Source organism: Hordeum vulgare, chromosome 6H (genome assembly GCF_904849725.1).
Source record: "Hordeum vulgare subsp. vulgare chromosome 6H, MorexV3_pseudomolecules_assembly, whole genome shotgun sequence".
NCBI classification, from domain to species: domain Eukaryota; kingdom Viridiplantae; phylum Streptophyta; class Magnoliopsida; order Poales; family Poaceae; genus Hordeum; species Hordeum vulgare.
In genome coordinates this window covers 459,716,854-459,735,456 of record NC_058523.1, presented here as the reverse complement: position 1 = coordinate 459,735,456, position 18,603 = coordinate 459,716,854, and the positions used below count along the sequence as shown (strand labels likewise).

At 47.3% G+C, this 18,603-nt stretch overlaps 1 pseudogene; it reads left to right on the top strand.

The window, feature by feature from the left end:
• The first annotated feature begins 741 nt into the window (after positions 1–741).
• LOC123405602 lies at positions 742–3,639 on the top strand (annotated as a pseudogene).
• Positions 3,640–18,603: the final 14,964 nt, after the last annotated feature.

Below are 18,603 nucleotides of genomic sequence, written 5' to 3'. Positions count from 1 at the left end.
GCACAGACCTGATGTACCGGCCTCCGGTCAGTCCATGGCAAACGCAGTATGCCGACGACTGGATTCGTCATATCCATCGGAGGATGTGCAAATTTTTGCCAAATCCCGACACCGCCGCAGATCCACCAGCAGGCCACCCGCACCGGGACGAAGGAGACACCTCGTCGATGGATTTACTGACAGGAGGGAAGGAGCACGCGGGCGAAGTAGAAATGGGGTCTCCGGTTTAGGGTTTGTGTGCTTACAGGCGACGGGCGAAAGGGGACAATAACAAGAGACTATGATGCCGACTCGTGAGCCACGGAAGGAGCACACGAACAAGGCACATGTTTGCTCCGTGTTCACAACGACGCAAATAAAACATAAATTTGGACATACAATGGATCAAAGGACGAACGAAAAACGTACGCGCTTTGGTTTGAAATCGTGTACCAGACTTTTCTGTCGTGACGAGCTAAACGGACACGGATGAAGTTGTCCGGTTGAAGCTAGCTCTCACGGACGGCTTTTAAAAGTCGGCATTGGTAACCGCAACACCCCTCTCTCTCTTCCCATGCAACAGTTGTCACCACTCGCTACAGTGCCTGCATCGCATGGCATCCATGATACATATCCATTCCTCCCCACGAGAAAAAAGAGAGGAGAAATACGTACGTCTACGCTAGAGCGACAGGGGAAGAGGATGCAGGGGGCGCTCTTGGCTCCTCTCTCTCGCCTCCTCATCTTGGCGAGCGAGGTTGACAGCGACGCAGCCAGAGAGAGAGAGAGGGGGGAGAGGGACAAAGCCAAGCAAAGCACATTAACGTGGTTCAATGGGGTGTTGTTGTGCGCAGCGGCAATGGCGCGGGGGAGGAGGCGCGGGCGGACGGGGGGTGGCTGGCGAGGCCGGTGCCCTTCACGGCGGCGCAGTACAAGGAGCTGGAGCACGAGGCGCTCATATACAAGTACCTGGTGGCCGGCGTGCCCGTCCCGTCGAATCTCGTGCTCCCCATCCGCCGCGGCGTCGAAGACCTCGCCTACCGCGTCAGTACGTCCCCTTCTCCTGTCTTGGCGCGGCCGGCGGCTTGCTTCTTTGTTTATTCATCCGATCAAGCGTGGGTGTACTTTGCATCCATTTGTTAACTCGGTTCGGTCTTTTGTTAATCCGGGATCCGCGATTGGAGACGAGAGCCACCCGATTTGCTACCAGAAAGTGCTGAGTTTATTTTAATCCCAACCGGTTCTCTCGTCAAGATTTAGCTAAGCACAACATGGTGAGGGCTACAGGACTTGCGGCGCCTGCTTAACCCTTTTGTTTTCTTAGTTGGATTAATGCTGCAAATCTGAGTAAATTGTTTTTCGATTGAAGAATGTATGCAGCTTTACCCTGATCGATCGGGTTTGCCGGCTTTGTGCAGTTAGGCGTGAATTGTTCCTGCGCAAGAAGGTGGATCCAGAGCCGGGGCGGTGCCGGCGCACGGACGGCAAGAAGTGGCGGTGCGACAAGGAGGCCTTCTCCGACTCCAAGCATTGCGAGAACCACATGCACCGCGGCCGCAACCGTTCAAGAAAGCCTGTGGAAACGCAGCTCGTCCCCCACTCCCAGCCGCCGCCGGCCGCCTCCGCCGTGCCGCCCCTCGCCACCGGCTGCCAGAGCCACTCTCTCTACCCCGCCATCGGTGGTGGTGGAGGCGGGGGGAACAGCATGTCCAGCACCTTCTCCTCCGCGTTGGGGCCTCCTCAGCCGCACATGGCTCCCTACGCGGCTCTCGGCGGCGGCGGAACATGCAAAGATTTCAGGTGAGCACTACACTGCTCATGACATTTCTCCATGCCACGCAGTAGCCCCTGTCTTTTTAACGGTGTCATCATGCCTGCCTCCAACTGATTGGAGACGGCCAAGCCAAGATAGATACCTTTGGTCCTCTAATTTCTGCGTCCCATTTTGTTCCCATGCACAGTGCTCCGCCTGCAACAAGCGCGATATGCATTGCATCTAGTATAACTGAAACTTTTTTACTCTCTGCGCTGCAACACATTTTCTGCTGCGTTTAGCCTTTAGATCTCTGCTTCTGCTTACTTTCTGGGATCAGATTTTAGATTGGGAACCCGGGGACAGTCGGCCCCTACGATAGATCTCTGCTCAGGTGGAACCTCCACTGCTGTGCAGGGTGTTTCACTTGGCTTTGGCGCAGGCTAAGTTTCAAGCACGTACTGCTGTCCATGGTATCAAGATGAAAATGGATGATGCACAACACATTTGTGGTCTGTCTTCGCAGAGTCTCGCAGTGCTTGTAGTGCCTGGCCTCCCTTGCCATTTACTCCGCTTCCTTATTCTTCTACAGCATCCATCCAGTTGTTGTTTCTGTTAGGGCCTGCCTGCCCACAATGATTTGGGTCATTTTAGCTGCGTTATCTCTGAATACCGGTCGCCACTATCTCTGAAGAGGCCAGCGTGGTGCTGGAAGCCCCACTCTTTCCATCCGTATACCAATTATTTGTTTCTACCAGGGCAACTGTACAACTGCTTGATTTATCTTCAAAAAACATAGGGTTTCCTGTGTCATGATTTGTCGGGCTGTACATATTGTACTGCGTACGAGTAACTTTGCAATAATTCTTCATTTCGTTCGTGGGCAACTGAATATATAGTCTAACCTGAAAGGCCGTTGAGATTGTATATTGTTTTGTCCCACACATAAAAGCTGGATTTTAGAGTACTGAGCACCTCATAAAAAGTTGGATCTATCCTGAAAACCTTACAAATTTCGGAGCACTAGTTCTGTACAACTGTGCCGAAGATTTTGTCCTCTCATCATACTAAGAACAGTGCACTGGGCATTGCATGAACAACTTTGCACTGTTCCTTATGACTCGTTGATCTGCAGACCAAGGATGAAAAAACTCGTTTCTGTATACTTGTTTTATGATTTTACCTCATATGCACATTCCCAGTTAACCTTTAGTATTTACTGTAAAATTTAGGTACACCGCATATGGAGTAGGACCTTTGGCAGACGAGCACAGTAAGCTCATCACAGAAGCCACCAACACCTCCATGGAGAGCCCATGGTGCCTGCCGCCATCGTCTGAAACGACCACATTCCCGCTCCCAAGCCACCCTCCTCAGCTTGGGGCAACGAGTGAATTGGGTCAGAACAACAACAGCAATAGTAACAGCAATGCTGCCAAGGCCGAGCGACAGCAGCAGCAACCGCTTGGTGACTTCGACAGCGGTGCCATCAACCCCATCTTCGACGAGTGGCCCAAGGCGATGGACTCGTCGTCGGTCGTCGGATGACAACTCTAGCCTCGCCTCCCTCTCGGCCACCCAGCTGTCGATGTCGATACCCGACTTCTCCGTCGCCAGCTCCCAGTCGCCCAACAGTATGTTGTTCGCCGGTGAGATGTACTAGGCTGGTAGCATCAGTTTCGTCGTGGTCGTCGTCCCCGTTCTCCATAAGTTGACACTACCTACACCGGCTGAAAACTGACTTGAACTGAATGTGGTTTGTTCTGCTGGCCCTCGAGCCCATCCACTGTGCTTGCCGTAGCACCTCAACCTTATATGGTTCTATAGTTTATCAGTATTTGCCGTGTGAGATTTGTACCGACAAGAACAACGAATGAAAAGCTTCATCCTGGCATCGTTTTCCTTGAGCTATACGTTTTCAACTAACTAGCTAACATGGTGCTTACTCGCTTTATTATCGGAGAAAAAACTGACTCGGTTGACGTTTGAGACGAAAGCTTCATCATGACATTGGTGGCTTGCTTGCAGATGTAAAGAGGATGAGATCCTAGTTCCTTTTTCTTCTCCCCAGATGTGGCAACTAGCTGTAGTGCACAGGTGAGCAGTTGTGGTGGGGGTGGGGCGTGGGTCGGCTCCCTTTCGCCGAACACGATCACGCGGCAGGATCCGTTGCGTTGTCACGTGGAGCCTACTCGGCAGGAAGTCCCCTCGGCCGCCGCCGCCCCGCGCCCCGGCCGCTGCCCTCCTTGCCCCGCCGCCCTCCGCATCTCGACCGCCGCCCACCGCGCTCCGGCCGCCGCTCCGCTGCCCCGGTCGCCGCCCCTCCGCGCACCGCCGCCCTCCGCATCTCGGTCGCCGCCCACCTCGCCCCGGCCGCCGCCCCGCCGGCCCACCACGCCCCGGCCGCCGCCCCGTCTCCCGGGAATATTCCGTTATAAGGGTTGGGTTTGAGGGTTCTAATCTTTGTCCCTGTTTTTCAATCCTTAAAAGTGTCGAAAATGGACAATTCTCAACCCTTAAAACTAGTTTTAGATTTAAGGATTTAAGGGTTCTACTAAAGATGCTCTAACATGCTGCTAGGGCCAGGGGCTCCACTCCGCCTCACGTCCTCGATGATTGCCTCACGAGTGCTGAGTCGGACGGGGACATGGTTGGAGTACTATGCATTGCGTAGTCATTTTTCATAAAGGAGGATTTTATTATCTCAAATATAGCATCAATTGGATACAAAATATTATAAACATCATCCGACTTCTGCATGGGTAAGATGGATGGTATTATGCTATTCGTCCACCCCTTGTTTCTCCCCGCGCATAAAAATATCAAAACCCAACACAATGATGTAAACTGATCATGCCCATTTTGCTTCGTCTTTGACCTATTTTCAATCTTAACTTACACTAGTTTTTGCCCAGTTTGCTTCCTCTTTGACCCATTTTCACTCTTAATTTAGACCGGTTTTGCATACGTGTGAGCATGCCACCGCTGTCGTTGTCCTCCCTTTGTCCCCTTCTGGTCTGTTTGTGAGTGCCACATGCGAGGAGCCCCCCACTGTCATCGATATCAACTTCCTCACCTCTTCGCCCTAGCTGCCACCTGATAGAATACGTGGCTTTCAAGTATTTTCCTAATTCCTTCTCAACAAGCATTTATTGAAGGGAGAAGAACAACAAATTAGAGGATGTTTAACTTGATTTTGCAGGGTATGTTGTGATATGATATGGCCAAAGACATGATGTTATATATTTGATGTATGAGATGATTATGTTGTAATAGTTAATATCGACTTGCCTGTCGATGCTACGGCAACCGACAAGAGCCATAGTGGTGTATTTAATTATTGTATGACCTGCGTGTCAATCATTAAGTGCTATGTAATGCTTTACTTTATCGCTGAAAGGTAGCAATAATAGTATAAGCACGGTTGGCGCGACAACCATGATGGCAACACGATGATGGAGATCATGGTGTTATGCCAGTGATGATGAATATCATGCCGGTTCTTTGAAGATGGAGATCAAAAAGCACAAGTTCATGCCCATATCATGTCACTTATGATTTGCATGTGATGTTAATCTTTTTATGCACCTTGTTTTGCTTAGGACGACGGTAGCATTATAAGGTGATCCCTCACTAAAATTTCAAGATAAAATTGTGTTCCCCCCGAGTGTGCACCGTTGCGGAAGTTGGTCGTTTTGAAGCACCACGTGATGATCGGGTGTGATACACTCTATGTTCACATACATCGGGTGCAAGACAGTTTTGCACATGTGGAACACTCGGGTTGAAGTTGACGAGCCTAGCATGTACACACATGGCCTCGGAACACATGAGACTAAAAGGTCGAACGTGAGTCATATAGTAGATATGATCAACATGGAGATGTTCACTATTGAAACCACCTCATCTCACGTGATGATCGTACTTGGGTTTGTGGATTTGGATCATGTCACAATCAAACAACCTGAGGGATATTGAGTTGAGTGGGAATTCTTAAGTAATATGATTAATTGAACTCATTATCATGAACATAGTCTAAGTTGTCTTTACAAAGTATGTTGTAGAACAATAGCTCGCGTTGTAACTCCCGTGTATTTTTTATGCGTTCCTAGAGAAAACTAGGTTCAAAGATGATAGTAGCAATTATGCAGACTCGGTCCGTAAACCTGAGGATTGTCCTCATTGCTCCATAGAAGGCATGTGTTCTTAATGCACCGCTCGTGTGCTACCCCCCAAGCATCATATGTGGATGTTGCGAACATCTGACATGCACGTTTTGATGACTACATGATAGTTCAGTGCTCATGCTTTACAATTTAGAATTGAGGCTCCCAAAACATTTTGAACATCATGGAACATATGAGATGTTCCAAGAACTGAAATTAGGATTTCAGGCTCGTGCCTGTGTTGAGAGGTATAAGATCTCCGACAAGATTCTTTGGTTGCAAAATGAAGGAGAAAATCTCAATCGGCGAGCATGTGCTCAGATTGTGTGGGTACTACAATCACTTGAATCAAGTGGGAATTGATCTTCGAGATGAGATAGTGATTGACATAGTTCTCCAAAGTCACTGCCACCAAGCTACTAAGCTTCGTGATGAACTATAACATAGCAGGGATGGAGGAGATGATACCTGAGCTGTTGGACATGTTTGACACCGCGAAGATAGAAATCAAGAAGGAGCATCAAGTGTTGATGGTTAGTAAAACCACTAGTTTCAAGAAGGGCAAGGGAAAGAAGGGAAACTTTGAGAATGACAAGGGTACGTAGATCTAATTTCCTGTTGTAGATGGACATCACCATGATAGGCCTTCGTGTGCGTAGGAAAGTTTTTGTTTCCCATGCAACGTTCCCCAACAATGTGGTGATATGAAAAAGGTGTGAGTGCATTATTACTAATTCAGAAATGTGTAGATATTAAAATATGTTAAACTTCTTGTTCATCTAAAAATTAAAATGGCATGGTGATGATGTGTGAGCATTTCTATTCCTAGTTGAAATCCTACTGTTGTTTTGAATCGGGGTTGCGCGATGGTTAATTCCTACCAACCCTCTACCTCGGGGCATGTGAGTAGTACTTTGATTTGTGATAAAACTAATAAAACTTTGCAATAATTACATGAGTTCTTCATGACTAATGTGATACCATGGACATACGTAATCTCACCTCCTCATATTTGCTAGCCTCTTCGGTACCGTACATGGCTCGTTCTCACCATAAGGATCGGTACAACTTCCCCCCGTGCATCCAAACCCCATGACATGACACGCTGAAAAGGATCGAGATGGACCTAGAGGGGGGGTGAATAGGTACAAATCCAAATTTTAATAATTACTTGGCAATTTTAGGCTAAAGTGCGGAATATAAGTGTAAGCCTAATAATTGCTATGACAAAGAGTAAGCTATCAGGAGTGAAGCAACGCAAGCGGTAAACAATAAGCAAATACAAGTATGTAATAAGGATTAACACAAGTAGAGAGTTAGGGTTAGGAATAACCGAAACTCCGAGAGAGACAAGGATGTATCCCGATGTTCACTTCCTTGGAGGGAAGCTACGTCACCGTTAGAGGGGCGGATGTTACCATGAAGGCACACCAACGCCACGAAGGCTCACCCTATTCTCCCTTTGAGATAACTCCACGAAGGCGTTTCTCAACCACTAGTGGTAAGCCTTGAGGTGGCTTCCAAACCTTCACAAACTTTCCGGGGGATATCACAATGGTTTGATTCCTCTCCGAAGACTCCTACCGCCTAGGAGTCTCCAACCTCCAAGGGTAACAAGATCACGAGGATTGCTCAAAACTTGCTCAAATCACAAATCACTTATGTGGGAAGGAGGGGAGGGAGACGATCTATCTTTTGATTGGAACAACACTCAAAAGGACTCAAAATGCTCTTGGGATCTAGGATTTGGTGTAGACAAGAGTGAGTGAGAGGAAAGGTGTTCTTGGGTGTGTCTTAGCTGTGTTGAACACCCTTTCACGAGGTGGGAGAAGAGTATTTGTAGTGTGGAGTGAAATCCGGCCGTTGGAGGTGCAATAAGTCACACAGGGTCCGGACGTCCGACACTTGTCGGAAGTCCGGACGTCCGTGAGGGGCCGGACGTCCGACAGGGGTCGGTCGTCCGAGACCTGTAGGCATGACTGGAACTCTTCTGAATTCATCAGCGGCCGGACATCCGACAGGGGTCGGTCGTCCGAGGCCTGTAGATGTGCCTGAACATATTTGAATTCATCAGCATACGGACGTCCGGAGTGGCCCGGAAGTCCGTGTTATACAGCACAGTTTCTACTCGTGGTGGCTTTCGGATTTCCGACGGGGGTCGGACAACTGGCGCCCGGACGTCCGGAGGGAGCCCGATTTCCGAGATATAGGGCACACATTCTACTGGTGTTGACTTCCGGATTTCCGGAGCTTGGCCGGACGTCCGGCCCTCGGACGTCCGGAGGGAGCCGGATTTCCGAGATATAAGCCTTACAGACTACTGGTGCCTGGCTGCGGATTTCCGAAGCCAGCCGGACTTCCGGCCCTCGGACGTCCGGAGGGAGCCGGATGTCCGAGGTAATTGGACATGTATTGAATTGAAGACAGAGTGGATAGTATGTGGTGTTTGATATGATTGTAGAGATGTGGTATGAGCAAGTTTATCGCAAAGCCTGTGATCCCCTCTTAATAGTGCGGGATCCCTATACTCAATATCAGTAAACTCAAAAGACTACTCTACATCATCTCTTCTTAATCCCGAGTCTTCTCGAAATATAAATCATCAATCTTTTCAGGCAACCTTTGGCACATAAATATTAATCTACTAAAGTACTTGCCGTCCTGAGATACACTGAACAAATAGGATTAGTTTCCTATGTATGTGTTGTCATTAACACCAAAAGACGATTAGGGGCATAGCATGCACTTTCAATCTCCCCCTTTTTGGTAGTTGATGACAACATATACATAGGTCTCAAAAAATATTAAACATACATTATAGTCTAGGAGATATTTAGTACGGAGCTCCCCCTTAAGATATGCATGATAAAGAAATCGAAGCTCCAAATGGATCAACATGGAAGGATAATAGATCATCATAGAAATAAAGGAGCAAGACATAATAGTCTACGATGATATCATAGCAAGTCACAACCATTCATAAGTAGCCATACATGAGTTTTATCCATTACATTAAATCTCCAAAGACTAAAAATGACGAGAATAAAAATTTAACTACGATACATTACTCCCCCTTTGGCACCAAGTACCAAAAAGGGAGCCATCAATAACACCAACCAAAACTCAAGGCGCATCACCATCATCATCAGCATCATCAGCCAAACCACTGCCCCCAGCCTCGTCAAAGAACTCAGACCACTCAGGACCAGAAGGGAAGCCAAAATCAATGGAAGGAGCAGCAGGAGGGGCCTCACCATCACTCACATCAAGATCGCCCGAGGCTCTCAGACGAGCCTTGAGGGCATTGTGAGAGGAAACTAAGCGGGAAACCACATCATGGGTTTGACCACACTGAAAGGAGACAGCCTTCATCAAAGCAGAGTGAGCTTTGCCAAGGAATTTGGCAAGGCGACCGAGAGAAGCGGAGCTCGATGAAGGGGTGGCGTCCCGTGTAGTAGTGCGGCGAGTGGTAGTAGAGGAAGAAGGGGCGTTCTTGGGAGCAAAGTCATCCGCCATGTGAGCGGGAATGGACCACTTGCGATGGATGTGAGTGGTAGCCACAGATAAATCAGCAACGTGGTTAATAAGTGCCTGGATGAAAGGAGCGTGAGGAAAGGCTCGCTTGTACTGAAAGCTAGCAAGCCGAATCTCATGCCATAGGAAATGGGGCACATTGATTTTGCTCTTGGGGTTCTCGAACAAGTGGTACATGATGTCGATACAATAGCCACTGCAAGAACCCTTATCACCCATCTTGGGATAGATGGTGCGGATGACACACTGAAAGATAATGAAGTAAGGTGAGCGCCAGATGGATACCTGGTTAAGGTCCTTCAGGCGCTCATCCGCATCAAGTTCGCGGAGTGGTTTGATTAGGTGTCCACACACGTCAATAGTCTTAGGCGCATGGTTAGGATCATCCTTATGTATTTTATAACCGGAATGGGGAAAACCCAGTGCGGCAACAAAAGTAGCATAAGTGGCTTTGAAGCGAACGTCGGAGGTGATCGAGGTGACAGTGTTGTCGGAGCCAAAATGACATGTGGCATAGAACTGGTGAATGGCAGCAGCATTATAGTCGTAATGAAAAGCAAACGGGGCGGCAAGCCCCGATGACTCAATAAGCTCAATGGCACCCGAATATTTCGCCGGGTGCATGCGAATGTGCTCAACATCAATGTAAAGATGATTAGATAACCCCTTAGGAACTATGACGGTGGAAAAGATGTCCGCCTGGACGTTTGTGCGGAAACGTGAATCCGTAGAATCACTGCCGACTTCGTATTGATTTACGTTGCGGCGGAAAGTAAGATAGGAAGTTGCTCCAAGTGTCGTGAAGTTTGTGATATTACGACCTAACGTGGCAGGAGGCTCTAAGGAGATGCGGCGAGCTTCACCTTCAAGCTGGGCAGGAGGCGGTTGTGGCATGTAGGACGCCCTGCGAGACCCGAGCTTGGACCTTCGAGCAACGGGTTGAGGAAGTTCCTCGGCGGCAAGCTCCTCCTCGAAGTCGGGGTCAGCATCATCAGACGGCGAGGGAGACGGCGAACGCCGGGGCGGAGAACGCCGGGCAGTCCGTTTGAAGGGACGGTGTGGCTCATCCGATTCCGACCCCGTGTTCATAGGGGTGCGAGAGGATGAGCCGGCCCCGGTCTTCCGAGCGGTGTGCTTGGTCTTGCCCATGAGGCCCTACGCAGATGAAAAATCCCCAAATGAGGAACGAGCATGTAGATACATGGGAGAAATCAAATCCAACGAAAAAAAGAGACGGAGGAGCAACCTGAGGATGGATCCCGTGAAGAATACGGAGGGAGAAGTAGGGGATCCGCGGAGGAGATCGGCTCGATCTCGAGAATGGCGGCGCTGGGGAGGAGCTCCTCGAGGAGTGCCCAGGGCTGGCGGCGGCGGCTGGGGGAAAGGGGCGCTGGGGATTAGGGCAAAGGCCCAGCCCCGCGCCCATCTTTATATAGGGGCCTCGAGGCGTTGGATGCCCGGAGGTCGTTCTTGCGTCGGACGACCGACACTGGTCGGACGTCCGAGAGAGGGAGGAGAAGGGAGAGGCCATTTCTGGTAATTTGTGTTTTGATGATGATGACTTGCATGGTATATATATATATAAAACAAACTATGAGCATTGTTTTCCTAGAAGCATTACATGCATGAAATGATCGGTGCGTATGTTGTAAGCTTGAAAACACATAGAATTACGACGCACTCCCCCTAAATATATGCGCACATCAAGACACAACCATAATGTGAGTGTATGTATGTGTGCAAGATTTCAAGATATGTTGTCAAGCTCCAAGATACCAAGTTCACGCCTAAGTTGACAGAACCTAGCTATGCTAAGTGGCTTGGTGAAAATGTCGGCTAACTGCATGTCGGTACCCACATGGGTAATATCAATGTCACCCTTTTGCACATGGTCTCTCAAGAAATGATACCTAATATCAATATGTTTTGTGCGAGGATGATAAATGGGGTTCACGGATATCTTTATGGCACTTTCATTATCACAGAGAAGAGGAACGTGTCGATACGTGATACCATAATCCTTCAGTGTTTGCCTCATCCATAGCAATTGAGTAGCACAGCTTGCGGCTGCAATATATTCGGCCTCGGCCGTGGAGAGAGAAACACAGTTCTGCTTCTTCGAGGACCAACTTACCAACGAGCGTCCAAGAAACTGACATGCACCGGAAGTGGATTTCCGTCCCACTTTATCACCGGCCCAATCCGCATCAGAATACCCAATAAGATCAAACTTTGCATCCTTAGGGTACCATAAGCCTAACTTTGGGGTGTGAACAAGGTATCTAAGAATATGCTTAACCGCCGTGTGATGGCTTTCCATAGGGAAGCTTGAAATCTAGCACATATTCCTACACTTAACATGATATCCGGTCTAGATGCGCAAAGATAAAGCAGCGAACCAATCATGGAGCGATAAGTAGATGGGTCAAAAGGAATACCGTTTGAGTCTTCATTTAGAACTACATCGGTGGCCATGGGTGTCTTCATTGGTTTAGCATTTGTCATATCAAATTTCTCAAGAATGTCTTTGAGGTACTTAGTTTGAGACAAGAAAATCCTTCTTGAAATTTTTGTATTTGAAAACCAAGAAACAACTTCAAGTCCGTGTTGAGTGACATCTCAAAGGTCTTGGTCATGGAGGCCGCAAACTTCTTGCACAAATGGATGTTAGGAGAACCAAAAATGATATCATCTACATAGATTTGGCATAAGATCAAATCACCATTTTCCCTCTTAGTAAAAAGAGTGGGATCGATCACCCCCACCACAAAGCCATCATCGAGTAGGAACTTCTTAAGATGATCGTACCAAGCACGGGGTGCTTGTTTAAGACCATAAAGTGCCTTGTGAAGTTTATATACATGGTCTTTGTGATGAGGGTCAACAAACCCAGGTGGTTGTGATACATATACCTCTTCTTGTAGATGACCGTTAAGAAAAACACTTTTCACATCCATTTGATGCAAGGTAAAACCATTGAAAGCAGCATAGGCCAATAAAATGCGAATGGACTCAAGACGAGCAACAGGGGCGAAAGTTTCACCAAAGTCCAAACCTTCAACTTGGGAGTACCCCTGTGCTACTAACCTTGCCTTGTTGCGTAGAACAGTCCCGTTCTCATCTTCCTTGTTCTTGAAAATCCATTTAGTTCCAATGACATTATGTTCCTCAGTTGGTCGTTCTACCAATGACCATACTTCGTTGCGTGTGAAACTTTTTAGCTCCTCTTGCATAGCAAGTAACCAGTCATTGTCACATAATGCATCCTGAACCCTGTGTGGCACAGTACTAGAGACAAACGAAAAGTGAGCACAAAAGTTTGTTAATTTTTTACGAGTCACTCTACCTTCCGATACGCCTGTGAGGATTTGATCAATATCAACACGACCGGCCACACGTGGCATGATGGAGGTCAAGGTTTCACGAGGTTCAACTTCGTTTCCATCATCAATGTCCTCAACATATGGATCATTTATGTGCGGAGGAAGATATTCCTCCTCGCGTTGCACCTGTTGAGGATCATCATCAAGCATACCCATACTTTGTTGTACCTCTTGAAGATCATCTTGTTCTTGAGTGTCATCAGGGTGAGAGACATGTTCTCCCACTTGATCCTCAACAACTGGTATGATGGGTGTGCTAATATCTTGTGGAGGTACGGGCAGTGAACCGTCTTGAGGATGCGAGATGTTCTCATCATCTTCATCATCATCATGGGGTCTTTGTTCCATAGGCAGAAGTGCACCTACACCCATGTTTAAGATATCTTGTGGAGAGTCTTATTCACCTGCATCATTTAGATCAACTTGCTCCCCATGGGAGCGGTTAAATTCATCAAACGTCACGTCACAGGTTTCTATAACACATCCAGTGGATTTGTTATAGACTCTGTAGGCGTGAGAGTTTGACCCATAGCTAACAAAAATCCCCTCAGTTGTTTTGGATTGAAATTTCCCTAACCGTTCCCGTTTGTTGAGGATGAAGCATTTGCATCCAAACATACGAAAGTACTTAACATTGGGCTTGCTCCCAGTTAGGAGCTCATATGGAGTTTTCTCCAATATTGACCGGAGGAAGAGTCGGTTTGATGCATGACATGCTGTGTTGACGGCCTCAGCCCAAAAGCTATGTGGTGACTTGTATTCATCTAACATGGACCTTGCCATTTCCACAAGTGTCCGGTTCTTCCTCTCTGCCACACCATTTTGTTGGGGGGGTGCAAGGTGCAGGGTACTGATGTTCAATCCCCTCATCACTAAGAAATTCTTCTAGGGTGTAGTTCTTGAACTCAGAGCCATTATCACTTCTTACTGCCTTGATGTCCTTGTCAAACTTCCGCTGGGCTTGTTTGGCAAAGTCAATGAAGGTGACATTCGTCTCGTCCTTGGACTTGAGAAAGAACACCCTTGTATATCTTGAGTAATCATCAACAATGACTAGGCCATACTTTTTCCCTCCAAGACTTGCCCATGAAGGAGGCCCAAATAGATCCACATGAAGGAGCTCTAACGGCCTCGAAGTGGATACAACGTTCTTGGGTGGATGTCTTGATTGATGTTGCTTCCCAGCTATGCATGCACTGCACACACGATCTTTCTTAAAAGATACATTTGTTAGTCCAAGAATGTGATTACCGTTTAAGAGATTTTGAAGATTTTTCATGCCAACATGGGCGAGCCGGCGATGCCACAGCCATCCCATGTCGGCCTTGGCCATTAGACAAGTTGTATGGAAAGTGCTCTCTTTCGAGAAATCAACCGTGTAAAGGTTGCCATCCAACTCTCCAACAAAAGCCACTTCAAGAGTGTCTCTCTTAAAGACTTTCACATCCGTTAGTCCAAATAATGTGTCATAACCGACGGAAGCCAATTGACGAACTGAAAGTAAATGATATTGAAGAGATTGGACAAGCATGACATTTGCAATAGACATGTCATTAGTGATTGCCACCTCGCCCAACCCAATTACCTGCCCTTTCGACCCTCCACCAAATACAATGCTCATGTATGGTCGAATGGCTTGCATGAAGTCATAGAGCAAGTTACTATCTCCGGTCATATGATTGGTGCATCCACTGTCGATTACCCATTTTGCCCCACCGAAGAAAACAGCCTGTAAAGAATTAAGACTTGGTTTGAGGTACCCATTTTGTCATGGGGCCTTTCACATTAGTTACAAGAGTCTTAGGGACCCAAATAGCATAGAATCGAAATGCATTACGGGGACCAATGAATTTAGCATAGACTTCTCCTTCCTTTGATTTGCGTAGTACATAGGATGGCGGCATGAATTCGGTTGTCTTGTTGTGAGTAGACGTACCCCTAGTGGCCGATCCACTCACAATCTTACCTTTCTCCGTGTGTCCCTCTAGTACAAATATTTCCTTAAGAGGAGTGGTATGCTTCAGAGGAGATGCACTTTTCTTGGCAGTGCTTGGGTTGAACCCAAGCCCTTCCTTGGCGACACCTCCATTGTGTCGACTTAAGATCTCATTGAGAGTCTTTTGTCCTTGTGCACATGTCATGAGACCTCTGTCTAGCTGTGCCCTTAACGAATAGTTTTCCTCAAGGATAGATGTCAGTTCACTACTAGGGTTAGTAGTGCAGGTATCAACATTGATAATAGGTGAGGAGTAGGCCTTAGCTAGAGTGTCAAGATAATGACCTTAAGTGCCTCAAAGCTCTTTGTAAGAACAGTGAGTTTATCTTCCTTGTCTTTGAGAGACAAGGATAGACGCTCACAGTCCTTAGAAAGAGAAGCATGAGAGTTCACAAGTCGGTCTTTATCATTTAGTAATTCTCTGCACACATTTTCAGCCTTTTTCAAGGAGGCAAGATCATTAGCATGTTTATCAAGGTTTTCACCTACTTTTGAACATAATGCATCATTTTGTGCTTCCTCATAAAGGACTTTCTGCTCAAGGAGTTCATTTCTCTCCTTCTCCTCAGTGACGAGGGTTTCGAGTTCCTTGATGGTATTGGTGTGCTTACTCACCATTTCCATAAGTATGCGAAACATAGTGAGCTTCTTTCCTTTAAGAGAGCACATAAATTTGTTCATTTTAGCAAACATGGGATGATCTAAATCATCATCCTCATAATGATCTTCCGCATCAAGATACTCATCAGAAGGGGTAGAAACTAGACTGAAAGAGTTTAACCGTGGGGTTACCTTAACGTTATCATGGGAGCTTTGGTCTTCCCCATCTCCCATGGCAGTCTTTTCCATCAAACACTTGTGAGCGTTGCCCTTGTAGTCCTTCATATAGTAGTAGTGAACAACATCACCACTTTTGTTGACTAGCCTCAAGGTACTCTATGTATCTTGAGCTACTCCAGCAACTCCACTAACATCTTCTGGATCTGATTCTTCTTGTGCAACCATTGCTCTTCCATCTGTCCTCTTGGACTTGGAGTTCATATGGTTTGGTAACTTATTCTTTACAAAGGTCTTTGGAAACCTTGGTTTGTCTTCTCTCTTCTCATAAGGGCAGTCGTTGGAGAAGTGGTTGGTTTCCTCACAGTTATAGCATTTCCTTACCTTCTTCTTTGGAAATCTTCCCTTGAACTTCCCTGCATTGAACTTCTTCACAAAGAGAGCAATGTCCTCAAACGATGGGCTTTCATCAGAGTCAACATCATCACCATCTTGACAGTCATCATCACCTTCTTCTTCTTCACTTTCTTCTTCGTCATACTCATGCTTGGCTTTCAAAGCAAGATTGATCTTTGATGTTGAAGTGCCATGCATGGCTAGGTGCTTTGTTGCATTTGCCTTTGACTCTTCAAATAATTGGAAAGTGGATATGATGTCATCCGGAGTCATTTCTTTGAAAGCATGATGTTTTATCATGTCCCATACCATTTGATGGTGATATGGAGCAAGAGCGTGAAGTAACTTGTCCACAAGGAATCTCTTGGTGAGATTGAAACCATCTTGCGTCTTGTCACACTCACATGACTCAATGTCTGCGGCGAGAGTCATGAGTCGTTCTAGTAGTTGCTTGGGAGATTCACCCTTTTCCATACAGAAATTCTGTAATTATCCCTTGGCAATTTCATATTGAGCAAGCCGAAGAGTGGAGGTACCGGTCTTGGTCCTTATGATGCTGTCCCACAATTCCTTGGCACTTGTGATGTGAATGGAAGGTCTTCGTTGCTTGTCATTCATTCCCTTTCTTATGCACATGATTGCAGTGTCATTGAGATGCTTGTCATAAGTTTCTCTGGGCGTGAGGCATCTTGGATCAACAGGATTGTACCCATGCTCGAGGATGTCCAACATCTCATCATTGGCGTACCTAAGATGATCTTGCATACCAACTCTCCACAAAGCAAAATCGGAATTGTCATCAAGCAAGGGAGGTTTTCCTCCAGGATTGTACTTAGGTTTCTCAATATGAGATTTAGCATAAAGCCATGGAACACTGGTTTGGTTCCTCTCCGGAGGAGGTTGGCCAAATGAAGTATTGTGCACGTGGGGCCCTGAGGCCCTCGGGGATGTGGTTGTCCCCGTGGTTAGTGCTGCTAGTCTCATTTGTATTATGGACTCAATAGAAGCATCATGCGCCTCTTTTTGCTTGGCAAGGGCCCATTCCAGGTCCTCAGAGGTGAAAGACTTGACTTCCGCGGAAGTCCCATCCCTCTGCACTGGAGCTACCGTAGCTGGATCCACGTCCATCTCGCTCTAGGGTGGTTAAGCCACACAAATAGAGCACGAGGCTCTGATACCAAATGAAAAGGATCGAGATGGACCTAGAGGGGGGGGTGAATAGGTACAAATCCAAATTTTAATAATTACTTGGCAATTTTAGGCTAAAGTGCGGAATATAAGTGTAAGCCTAATAATTGCTATGACAAAGAGTAAGCTATCAGGAGTGAAGCAAAGCAAGCAGTAAACAATAAGCAAATACAAGTATGTAATAAGGATTAACACAAGTAGACACTACAAGAAATATGCTCATACTTGACGTTTTTTAAAACGTCGTTGATGAATTCGTCATAAATCTACGACGATTTCATCCGAGATCATCGTAAACCGTTTGAAGGGATCAAATCTACACATAAATTACGACGATGTGAGTCAAAAACGTCGTAACCGCATAAGATGAGATCGTCATAACTATTATGACAATTATAAAACATCGTAACACGGTGTAACATAATTTTTACGACGATTATAAAAACATCGTAAAATGTATTGAATTTTTTTTCATCTTACTTTTCTGTTGGCTATTTTGTTTCCATCTTACTTTTATATTGGGCTTGCTAATGGGCTTGTTTGTGGTCTGTCCACATGGTGCACATATTGGGCTTGTTTGTGGTCTGTCCACATGGTGCACATACTGGGCTTGTTTGTGGTCTGTCCACATCGTGTGCACCACTGCACAAATCGCAAAAATTCGAGCGCAGACAGGACTCGAACTCACGAGCTCTCTGTCCAGAGCTAGTGCTAATAGGTCCGCACCACTGCGCTAGCGACTCTGCTTGTGTTAGTTGATAGAACTAACTGTATACATAGTAACTTTATATAGATACAACTGCTCTTTCCTGCCCTTCCCTAATCTAACCCACTGTAGTTTTCAGTTTTCCCACTGCGCGGCGGATCTGGTGACCGGCGGCGGGGGCTGATGCGGGGGTGACCGGCGGCGGGGGTGACTGCGCGGCGGATCTGGTGACCGGCGGCGGGGGCTGATGCGGAGGTGACCGGCGGCGGTAGCTGGTGCGGGGGCGGGCAGCGGCGGAGGGAGCTGGTGCGGGGGCGGGCAGCGGCGGAGGGTGCGGGCAGCGGCGGAGGGAGCTGCAGAGGGAGCTGGTGTGGGGCGGAGGGAGCGGCGGAGGGAGCTGCGAGGGGAGTTGGTGTGGTGTTCGACGGCTGTAGCCCTGGAGGGAGCGGCTGGAGGGAGCTGGGAGCTGGGAGGGAGCTGGGAGCGGCTGGATTACTCCCGTGGAGGGAGCTGGGAGCTGGAGGGAGCGGCTGGATTACTCCCCTGGAGGGAGCTTCTTCCCCTACACAAGGTGATTATTCCCCTGCAGCTTTGGATTTGTAGATGGACAGGGCCTCTTTGGATTTTGATCACAGCCTCCACGTATTTGTAGATGGATATTCCAGCTCCAGGAAGCTTCTATATCAGGGCTTTGTAGTTGCTTGTACTTTAGTTGCTTTCATCTT